The 12,385-nt window shown below is 42.2% G+C and overlaps 1 long non-coding RNA gene across 1 annotated transcript; it reads right to left on the bottom strand.

The window, feature by feature from the left end:
- Positions 1–4,292: 4,292 nt before the first annotated feature.
- LOC309696745 lies at positions 4,293–12,277 on the bottom strand. The gene is made up of 3 exons (XR_014273642.1): positions 12,051–12,277; positions 11,207–11,532; positions 4,293–5,985 (listed from the first exon to the last, which is right to left on the bottom strand). It is a non-coding gene; the product is annotated as an uncharacterized lncRNA (long non-coding RNA).
- Positions 12,278–12,385: the final 108 nt, after the last annotated feature.

Genomic DNA, 12,385 nt, shown 5'->3' with positions numbered 1-12,385 from the left:
AGTCTCTTTGAGAGAGCTTTGCAGATTATTTTAAGGTCTACATTTATAAGGGATATTGGATGATAGCTTGAGGGATATACAGGGTCTTTGCCTGGTTTTAGCAGGAGATTAATGTTTGCAGAATTCATATTTGATGGAAGTCTGCCCTTTTCTTTGATTTCCAACAACGTTCTGTAGAAAACTGGTGCTAGAATCGACCAGAATTCTTTGTAGAATTCTGCAGGAAAGCCGTCTGGACCTGGAGCCTTATTATTGGGCATACTTATCAGGGCTTCCTGGAGTTCACCTGGTGTCAGTGGTGAATCCAGTGCCATTGCTTGAGTGTCTAATAATTTTGGAAGAGTTATGTTGTCCAAAAACTGATTAATTTCCTTTTTAGATGGGTTTATTTGTGGTGAATACAACATTTTATAGAAATCCCTGAAAATGCTGTTTATTTTTTTGTGGTCATATATTGTGTTCCCAGATAAATCTTGAACAGCACATATAGTTGTTTTTTTCTTAGTTAGTGGAGTGGATAGGGAAAGGGTGTAGCGGATTCTTATCTGGTGTGAAGTTAATACAGCCACGGAGTGATGCCAGGGTCGCGGTAAAGCTGTCCAAGCATCCACGTAGACCCGGTCAACGGCGATGACAGCGTGGGAGCCATTCTGGATGAAGCGCGTTAGATTGGGAAGAGGACCCTGCGTCGTTCCAGGATCTCTTTTGGGAACTGGTCGTTTACGCTGAAGTCCGTTCCTTTCCCTGCCGCGACTTTTCACCTGTTCCTTTTGTTTGAAGTGGCCGAATTTGGCCACAATAGAACGTGGTCTCCTGGCTGCTGTGCGTATGGGGCCGATGCGATGCACTCTATCAAAGGCGATGTTCTTCACAGTGTCCTCCGGCAGCTTCAGGTGGGTTTTGATGAAGCTTTTCACCGTAGTCTCTGCGTCTTCTCCAGCAGCTTCTGGAATACCAGAAAATACAAGATTATCACGCATGCCACGAGCTTGTAGATCAATGACTGTCTCTTTTATTTATTTTTTTTATTTTCTCCATTTAGCTGGGTAACATTTTCAGTGAGACATTTCACCGACTCTCTTAGCGTGGCATTTTCAGCAGCCAGTGTTTCCACCTGCTGCTGGCTGAACTCCAGGGATTCTCGCAAGGACTTAAATTCCCGGTGTGGAATCTCCACCAAGGACAGCCTTGCATCGAAACTGGACAATCATTTGTCGATTGACTCAAGGATGTCTGCAATATCTTTGCCAGCTGGCAATGTTGTGCCGGGGGAATCTGCCGGGCGACATATTTTCGATGCCGGCCTCTCAGATTTGGCCGGGGAAGATGCACTCTGAGCCTTCTTCATTACGAGATCCTGGAAGCACTGATAGATGTAATCTTGGAGAGTCTCTAAACTCTCCCCGTTGTTCTCCAGGGTGTTCGAGAGGATTTAGACAAATGTTGTTAGTTATAAGACAATTGATAAGTGTATTTGCTAAAATTGAAGCTTAAAGGAATTTGTTCAATTCTAAGCTACCATTCGCTTTAATTTTCCGCCAAAATCTTCGGCATCTGATGTCAGTTACAACATGAGTTCCTTACCTGGTGCTAGTACCTTAGGTTAGGTACTAGCACCAGTACCCATTTCTCGATATATACAGTGTCATAAAGTCTGAAATTGGCAACAAAGCACTGTTGTTAAGACAATGTGACAATGTACATAAAAGGCATTGCAGCACAGACCTGGGGACATGTTTTAGGAAGCCACAAATTCAGCTCAATTAACCCAAGAGATTCTGCTTGTAAAACACTCAATTTGCCATTTCAGGTCAACTGTCTAAAAACAAAGTCTTTCTATAAGGCTTATCCATGTTGTTAGGATAAAACAAAAAGGTAAATTCAAACAGCACAGTGTGTCAGGCATTGACAGTACAGATTGAAAGAGCCGAATACTATTCTGCACATGAACTGGTGATAAATTAAGGCCTTATGTCAGGGGTGTCCAAACTTTTTTCACTGAGGGCCACATACATAAAAATATAGGAGGGGCTGGGCCACTTACTAGAAATTAGGTATATAACCTTAACTTTAGTGTATTAAAGTTAGAAAAATCACTTAAAAGTGATCAAATATGTTATATTGTTGAATATAATTAAAGACAAAACTGCCTTCATCACAGCTTTCCATAAATGGATCTTTATTGATTTATTCAGAAAAACCTTTGGTAGCTCATTCTCAGATCTCTCAGCAGCCTCATATTTCTTCTTAGAAAGAAGATTTACAGTATGGAGAAAAAAACAATAAAGGGGAAAATGGGACTAGTAAATTTCAAGTTTGTTATTTAAGTTATTAGGCTTAGCAACACACCTATTAACGTTTGTTTGAAACCGTTATCAACATTAACAGACTGAACTGGACTTAATAACAGGAGTGCATAATTTTAGTAAATTATTCTGGTGAGTATCAGCTGCGCTGGGTATGTAAATCGGGCCACCCAGCTGCGGTGCTGATCGCCACTCGTGCCAAAAATCCGGACAAATGTCACTTGATCAAGGAGCAAATCTGCATCAGATGAGATCAGCTGACTTTGCGTGTGAGTGTGCTGTGCACAGCGGTGTGTACTCTGTGTTAACAAGAAAAACGTATATAAGTAGGTGGTGCTTAAAAGCAGGGTAGTGACAGAATTGATGCGTATTATTGATATTTGAAGCATGTGTACCTGCACATTAACACACGGTACTGTGGAATATATATTTTTACTCACCTAAAGCGCTCGTGCTCTCGTCCACTCCCCGCAAAAATTAGCAGCTGTGTGGTGTCTGTGGCATCGGTGCTCTCATCGCATGCGATGGAGTAAAAATCAAAAGCACAGCTTTATCAGACAGTAGCAGTTTAATGTTGGCTGACGAGTCTTCAATTCGTCGCACAACTGAATTTCTGGACACGCTGACGTTGTTGAAGTCCTGCACTTTTTCCGGGCACATTATTTCGGTGAATTTAACGAGGCCGTGTTTTATGAGGTCTCCATCTGAAAAAGGCTTGCCATGTCTTGCGATGAGTTGGGCGACCTCATAGCTGGCTATTGGAGCCTTTTCCTGGACAATTTGAGCACGAAAAAAATACTGTTGCTCACCCCGCAGGAGAGCTACCCTTTGCTTTAATTTCTGCTCTCGCTCAGCACCAGTGTAGGATGCATAAGCCTGATGTTTGGTTTCATAATGACATCGTACATTATACTCTTTCATAACAGCCACAGTTTCAATGCAGATCAAACAGACACACTTCCCCTTGAATTCTTTGAAGAAATATTCACTCTCTCACCATGTCTGAATTTTTCTGCACTCACTTTCTACCTTTCGCTTCTTTGGTTCTGCCATGTTTAGTAACTTGAGGTAAATTTCTTCTGTGATTGTCCTTTTTGGTGGAGCAACTGCCTTGATCAGCAGCAGCTCCCCCTGGTGTTAAAACTAAGAAGTGCAATACACTCAAGCAAAAGTTGAAGTGCGGCACATATTCTATTCTATTTATGAAATTACTTGCGGGCCAATTAAAAATGGATCAAATCCGGCCAAACTCCGGAAGCAGTGCAGCAGAGGTGTTATAGAACTCTGTTTCTGGTGTAGAGAGGTCTCACAGCCTGAATGGGAGATACTGTTATTCTTTGTGTTGGACTGCCATCTTGTGTTGGATTTAAGAATAGTTTTTAATTTCGTAGAACCCAAACTCTTCCACGGCATGCATTCTTAATTTCTCTTTGTTATTTGGGCTAATTGGGACCAGATGAATGTAAAACAAAGAATTACTAGATTTTTTTTTACCTAATTTTTGTTTCTAATAAAATATGAGAATTATCCTCATATCCACATATGAGGATATTTGTTTAAATTTCAATAGAACAGTAGCAGTATAATGTCCTCGTAAGTGGATATCAGGCCCTTGTATAACAAAATTAAGTATTTTTGTCTAAATAACCCTAAATGTGATGTCCGCATATGTGGACGCCAGGTCCTAGGAGGTTAATCCTTAAATGCACCATGCATTTATTTCATTATTGCATTTATACTCCATAAAAAGATTTTCATGGGGGCATTTGAAACAAGTTATGTTGACTGTATTTTATCTTGCACTGATTCTTTTTCAGAAACCACATCATGTCTACTCCATGCACCATCACATAGTACATAAAATAAATTTTCTCTTGCACATAAATCTCTGGATGCTAGCTGTACCTTTTGACTGAGGATAATTGCAGTAACACAATCCAGTATTAACTATTTGTAAATATTTATTAACAACATGAAGTTGAAGATAAGACAGGTTGTAGATAAATAGCTTTACATTATTCATTCCTTGCATCATGAGTTGAATAAAAGAAGCGTCACAGTTAAGGATCATAGAGAGAGAAATATCTACAGATCAGATACACTACTGGTCAAAAGTTTTAGAACACCCCATTCTTTCCAGTTATTTATTGTAATTTAAGTCATGTAATAACTCCAATGAATAGTTTGAAATGGTACAAAACTAAGTGGTAAACTGCCAGAGGTTCAAAAAAAGGTAAGGTTACCCAAAACTAAAAAATAATGTACATTTCAGAATTATACAAAAAGGTTTTTATAAAGGACACAAAATATGTTAGCAATTTAAAGCTGCTATGGAGCAATGGAGGCTGATCAAGCCTTGAAAGCTGGTGCTACTAATTCCTATACGTGTTCCAACTTTTCTAGATAACTTACCCCCTCTGTCTGCATGAAAGGGAAGACTTTGAGCTGTAGGTTTGAGAGGACGAGTTGCAGCAAGAAAGCCATTGCTAAGACATCAGAATAAGACAAAGAGGCTTGACTGGGCCATGAAACACTGCCAGTGGTCTGCTGAAGCCTGGAAAATGAACTGATGAATCAAAATTGAAAATCTTCAGTTCATCACGCAGGATCTTTGTACGCCTTCAAGTAGGTAAAGGATGGTTCCACAGTGTGTGGCATCAACTGTCAAACATGGAGGAGGAAGTGTGATGGTCTGGAGCTGTTTTGCTGGCTCCAGCATCGGTGACTTGTACAGAGTGAGAGGCACCCTGAACCAAAATGGCTACTACAGCATTCTGCAGCATCATCAGTCTCTGGTATGTGCAGAGCTGGTCAGGGGTTCATCCTAAAGCAAGATCGTGACTCAAAACATAAGTCCAAGCTATGCCAGAACTACCTCAGGAAAAAAGAACAAGATGACCCACATAGCATAATTGGTATGGCACGGATCTTGTGTAAGCACATTGTGTGGGCCAGATCCGGACCATACCAATTTTGCTATGTGGGAAAGAGGTAAAAAGATAACATTAAGTTTATATTTACACCAACACAAAAGAGCTCTGCTGAAATTAAAGTTAACTTACATGTATGTCACTTAAATTAAGTTAAATACAATGCAATACAATTTCTACAGATGTCATTCAACAGCAAATGATCAGTGGATCCTGTTTTTATTTTCATTTTGGCCATTGTCTATTAAAAAAAGCTCATCTCGGCATAAGGATCAGTTTTTGAGGTTCAAAAGTCACAAGGCCAAGTAAGTTCTTACAAACAGCTGAACCTGAAGCTCCAACACAAAAACACTCACTGACTCTGAGATCAGAGCTCATAAATTCATGTATGTTTGTAACACAGTTTGACTTTGTATCAGTAAATCTCATGAACAGCCTGCAGCTGAATAAACTGTAGTTCAGAGTCACTGAAAGACAGCACAGACACACTCTGTTGGTCTGAGTCTGAACACGATGATCATCAGAGATGTTCGACATCTACAGTCGTCTGAAGGATGGATGTTCAGGAAAGTTCTAATTTATCTTCAAATCTTCTAAGTCACTGTTTGGCGGTGTTGTGGAAAGAGGCTCTCCAGCCTCTGGATCATTAGCAGTTGGAGAATCGCGTTTTGAGTGTTTTCTTTTGTAGAAAAAAACAGCAGCAGCAGCAACAAGAAGAAGAAGCACAGCAGAAACCCAGATGAGTAGACCTGCAGGTGAGAAACAGGTGTGAAGTGTCAGCTGTCAGGTAGGTGATGAGTGAAGAGACACAGAATCAATTTCCTTGTCTGGTAGATTAGGTTAAAGAAGAAAAAAAATTGTGAATAAAGAATGATATGTTGGACACTACACATTTGAAGTATTTCGATGCTGCCACAGCATACACTGGCTGATAAGAGGATTTATATTTATGGGGAGAAATGCCATTTCAGGGTTAGGTTAGTAGATTTAATTTAAATTAAATTTTTTGAGACATTTGAAAGGTAAAATGCTTTGAAGGTTTTTACAATGTACTTCTTATTGTGAGACTAAAACCCAGCTGTACACAGTTGGAAGTTAACTTGTAATTTTTTTGCACTTTTTATTGATGTATTTTCTTTTTTGTATTTTCTTTAAGATTGTAACTACAGCTTTGTTTAGATCCTGTAGTCTAAGGAGCTTGAAAAGAAAGGTGTCTCGACTTTCCTTAAGTCTCCTTGAAGATGTTTCAACTCATTCGAGAAGCATCGTCAGTTCTAGGGTCAAATGGTGGAGAGTCCCAGATTTAAACCCAGTTTGGAGTGTCCCCCAAAAGGGCAATGGACCCCCTGATGATCCTCTACCTAATCACACGAGCCAAGGTGTGAAAATGGGTGTAGGTCACAATCAGCCAGGGTTTCGGGTGAGCTCATTGTGAAACCTGGCCCCACCCTATAATGTGATTTCCTGAGATCAGATGGCCCAGGATGTGAGTGGGTGTTAAGGCGTCTGGGAAGGGATCTCAAAACTGGATTATAGATGGCAGAGAGTTGGCGTCGTAAACCACCGCCTCTGTTCAAAGATGGTCGCTCACAGTGGACATAGATGGCTTCTTTCACTCCTCTTTCAAACCATCTGTCCTCTCTGTCCAAAATGTGAACATTGGCATCCTTGAGAGAGTGACCTCTGTCCTTTAGATGCATTATATATTATATACATTAGGTGAATGTGCAGTAGTAGCATTGTATGCAGCAAGTAGGTGAATTCTGTACATTAAGTGAATTAAATAAGATGTCATAGTTTAGGGCCCGGACTCAAGAGGAGCTTCAAGCTCCCAAGCCTTTTTGGTCTGGACCTGGATGCGGGCAGACCATGTCAGGTCTGAGGAGATGTGGACACCGAGATACTTAAAGGACTGCACCGTCTCCACTGGATTTCCATTGATGATAATGGGCATGTAGTCTCTGTGCTGACTCCTTGATCTCGCCAACATTCAGCTGGAGATGGTTGTCCTGGCACCATGATGCCAGACTTTTCACTTCATCCATGTAGGCCGCCTCATCGCTGTTGGAGATGGCACCACTGTGTCATCAGCAAAATTCGCAATGGTGTTGGAGCCGTGGGCGGCCACACAGTCTGAAGTGTAGCGGGAGTAGAGCAGTGGCGAGAGGACACATTGCTGTGGTGCTCCTGTGTTGATGGTGATGCCCACATAGCAAAATTGGTATGGTCCGGACCTGGCCCACACAATGTGCTTACACATGGCCCACATACCGCAAAGAATGACGGCCCTTTGGTGGCTCAGATCTGGTTTGCCAAAGGTTGCCCACACATGGGCCAGCACAAGGCCAGTTGGAGACACACTGGTGGTCCTTTGCTGGGTCATGTGTGAATTACCTCTGACAAACCTGGTCTGGGCCACCAAACGGCCGTCATTCTTTGCGGTATGTGGGCCATGTGTAAGTAGTGTGCAGCCACGGACCAGTTGCAGACACACTGCTCTTAACTGAGTGCTTCCTAACTACATTCATGCTGCTCACCTGCTCTGCCGCCTGAGCTACAGCCACCCACTGGCAAGGATGAGTAAACTTTCACTAGGTTTTGGACAAAGTTTACATTCACAAACCTGTCAATCCTGCATTTGAAACTTTGGCTACCATAGCAGTATAGTATTGCAACATGGCATTTGGTTCTTCTAACTAAAATAGGACAATAGGAACATAAATAGTGCCTCATTGCCAGACCTGGCCTGCATCCGGTTGACATACACTCTGCCATGACACCAGTCAGTCAGAAGTACCAGCTTGATGCCGGATCCTGGCCAAGACTGTTTTCTATGAGCCTGGGCCACATAAACCAAACCATAATGTGGCAGGCCATCACATAGACAGTGCCATCTACAGTGGGGCAAAAAAGTATTTAGTCAGCCACCGATTGTGCAAGTTCCCCCACCTAAAATGATGACAGAGGTCAGTAATTTGCACCAGAGGTACACTTCAACTGTGAGAGACAGAATGTGAAAATAAAATCCATGAATTCACATGGTAGGATTTGTAAAGAATTTATTCGTAAATCAGGGTGGAAAATAAGTATTTGGTCAATAACAAAAATACAACTCAATACTTAACATAACCTTTATTGGCAATAACAGAGGTCAAACGTTTACTATAGGTCTTTACCAGGTTTGCACACACAGTAGCTGGTATTTTGGCCCATTCCTCCATGCAGATCTTCTTGAGAGCAGTGATGTTTTGGGGCTGTCGCTGAGCAACACGGACTTTCAACTCCCGCCACAGATTTTCTATGGGGTTGAGGTCTGGAGACTGGCTAGGCCACTCCAGGACTTTCAAATGCTTCTTACGGAGCCACTCCTTTGTTGCCCGGGCGGTGTGTTTTGGATCATTGTCATGTTGGAAGACCCAGCCTCGTTTCATCTTCAAAGTTCTCACTGATGGAAGGAGGTTTTGGCTCAAAATCTCACGATACATGGCCCCATTCATTCTGTCCTTAACACGGATCTGTCGTCCTGTCCCCTTGGCAGACAAACAGCCCATAGCATGATGTTTCCACCCCCATGCTTCACAGTAGGTATGGTGTTCTTGGGATGCAACTCAGTATTCTTCATCCTCCAAACACGACGAGTTGAGTTTATACCAAAAAGTTCTACTTTGGTTTCATCTGACCACATGACATTCTCCCAATCCTCTGCTGTATCATCCATGTGCTCTCTGGCAAACTTCAGACGGGCCTGGACATGCACTGGCTTCAACAGCGGAACACATCTGGCACTGCGGGATTTGATTCCCTGCCGTTGTAGTGTGTTACTGATGGTGACCTTTGTTACTTTGGTCCCAGCTCTCTGCAGGTCATTCACCAGGTACCCCCGTGTGGTTCTGGGATCTTTGCTCACCGTTCTCATGATCATTTTGACCCCACGGGATGAGATCTTGCGTGGAGCCCCAGATCGTGGGAGATTATCAGAAAATGTCTTCCATTTTCTGATGATTGCTCCCACAGTTGATTTTTTTCACACCAAGCTGCTTGCCTATTGTAGATTCACTCTTCCCAGTCTGGTGCAGGTCTACAATACTTTTCCTGGTGTCCTTCGAAAGCTCTTTGGTCTTGGCCATGGCGGAGTTTGGAGTCTGACTGTTTGAGGCTGTGGACAGGTGTCTTTTATACAGACGATGAGTTCAAACAGGTGCCATTCATACAGGTAACGAGTGGGGGACAGAAAAGTGTCTTACAGAAGACGTTACAGGTCTGTGAGAGCGAGATTTTCCATGTTCGAGGTGACCAAATACTTATTTTCCACCCTGATTTACGAATAAATTCTTTACAAATCCTACCATGTGAATTCATGGATTTTTTTTTTCACATTCTGTCTCTCACAGTTGAAGTGTACCTCTGGTGCAAATTACTGACCTCTGTCATCATTTTAAGTGGGGGAACTTGCACAATCGGTGGCTGACTAAATACTTTTTTGCCCCACTGTATGACTCTTGCTATGATTCGACAAGATAACAACTATGAACCCTATGATGTGAAGTGGGGTAGATAGGACAGACGACACAACAATGAACAAGGGAAACGGGGGACTTAAATACACATATGAGGTGATATGGGGAAGTGGAGACACATGAGGACACAGCTGACACACATGCACCTAATGCGGGGACAGGGGAGGTGAAACTAAATACAATGAACAAAAACACCTCTCAAAATAAAACAGGAAACATGATGAGACAGACATGACAACACAAACTTGACAACATGAACCACACAGACATAAAACACAACAGGTAAGACACAATACGCAGTAAGGAAGGCTTAACACAAGAATTATTACGGAAACCTAGTAGCTAAGGAAGACTAAAAGAACTAAAACATAAACAATGAATATCAAAAATGCAAGGAAACTCAAAACACTGGGTCACACCACCCAGGACCGTGACATGTATACTGACTGCTGAAACTACAACACATCACACTGACACACACATTAAACGTCTTTGTCTCTGTCACAGCTGGATTACAGATGTTAAGTGTCCACCCATGAGACTGGGTGGACACTTAACATCCAGACGAAAACAAACTGAATCCAGATGAAAATAATCCTCCTGTACTTCTTGTTATCTCAGAGAGAAACTCTAGTTCAATATCACCTGCAAAGACGAACAGTTGAGCAGGAATTTCAATGCTCTCCAGATTGATGATTTAACGCTCAGATTGCTATAAATGGGTGACTCTGTTTCTAGTTTCACTGACTAACAGACAGCCTGAGTCTAAACCTGAGTCTAACTGTGATCAGATGAAGTGTGAGGTTGTGAGAAAGTCTCTGACTGCATTCATAGATGTGTCCTTTCAGCTGCTCGCTCTGATCCAACCTTTGGTCTCTAAGAAGAGGCTTCAGGGAGACGTTTGCTACGTTGGACTGTAGGACCATCAGAAATGTGTGCAGTAACAAAACAGGCAGCACTGAAAGCAGCTCTAAGTGTTTGTGTTGTTCAATGACTTGTGCACAACAACAACAATGGGACCTCTCTCATCCATCAGTCACCATGTGGACATTTTTCTGACACACTTTGAAGCTGATGGACGTTTTGTGTCTGCACTAAGTACGTTTTCAGCAGCTATGGCACCGGCAGGATTCACTTTCACAGACTCACAACCACCAGCTTCACCCCTCCCCTCCCCCTCCAGCTGTAGGCTTTAACATTGAGTTTCCCCACACATGTTTACAGACGAGTTAGAGAGCAAGAGAAGAAGAGACGGATTCATAAATGTCTTTGTTTCTGCTCTAACCAAACAATGCTGCTCTACAACTCTAGACTACCAGCCACAAAGACAACAGCTGGAGAAACATCTGTCTACCTCTGACATCCACCAGCTCATCCATACAACAAACACACATCAACAACCAGGAAGCAGCTTCACCTCTGATCACACACACACTCAACTCTACTCACTCACCTGGAGGAACAACAACCAGTTTGATGTAGCTGTTGTTCCACAAGCGTTTTTCTTCCATGAAGACAGCACAAACATATGTTCCAGCATCATTAATCGTCACATCCTTCAGAATCAAAGACACGTCTCCATCCTTCATCTGTTTGTCCTGCAGATCCACCCGGTTCTTAAAAGATGGATGCTGGTTGGTTGAATCAGGTTTATCCTGGTACAAAAAGACATATTTATCTCCCAGGTCAGCTCTTTCTACTTTACAACTGTGTCATTGTTTGGAGCTCGACATGTCAGAGTGACGTCCTGTCCAGACTCAGCTGTGATGATTTTCTGCTCTGAAAGAGGAAACAACACAGAGCAGAGAGGTTAAAGGTCAAAGTACAATTATGGTCAGAATGACTGACTTTAAATATTTTGTTTATTTCTTATTTCCTTTGACATTTGAGTTTTTAGTCATGTTGGATTTAATGAACCTCTGAACATCCAGCAGGTCACCAGTGACCCACTGAGGGGGAATTTTAGCCTCATGCTAAACATGCAAAGTGTCAGAAACTACAAGATGTTAGCTTCCACAGAACAACAACATGTGTTGATAATAAGTGAACATAATGTGTGAGAGAAAGCAGCCTCTCATTATAAGACACTGTGAGTCTCTGCATGCTGCCTTTATGGAGCTACAGCTGTTTGTATACACTGAACAAGAAGCTTTGTAGCTGCATCCTGACTCCTGACACTACAACACATCACACTGACACACACAGATGTTAAGTGTCCACCCAGCCTCGTGTCTCCTCCACACACAGAGACAAACCAAATTAAATAAACTCAGTTTAATTTAACAGTTAAATCTCACCTGCAGAGATACACACGACAAACAGCAAAGTCAAGCGGAGCGAAGTTCCAGCAGACATGTCCGTTTCACCTTTAGAGGCGATCCAACACTTACATCGTTATAAATGTCTGAGTCTGTTATTTTCAGTGAATAACAGAACCCGACATTCAGTCTCGACCGCATGAGATTAAATTAAAGGTTTAAATAGGTTACAGGTGAAAATCACGGTGAGAACACGTCTCTTAGCCGCTCACTCAAACTTCAAACCGCAGATGAGTCTGTTAAGGAAGTCACGGTATAGTGACGTATGGTAGGCTGGACTGTATGACGATAAGAAATATGTTTGTTATCATAAG

This window comes from Aulonocara stuartgranti (genome assembly GCF_965226115.1).
Source record: "Aulonocara stuartgranti genome assembly, chromosome: 3".
Taxonomy (NCBI): domain Eukaryota; kingdom Metazoa; phylum Chordata; class Actinopteri; order Cichliformes; family Cichlidae; genus Aulonocara; species Aulonocara stuartgranti.
Note: the sequence above shows the minus strand (reverse complement) of the source record. Positions and strands in the feature narration are given on the sequence as shown.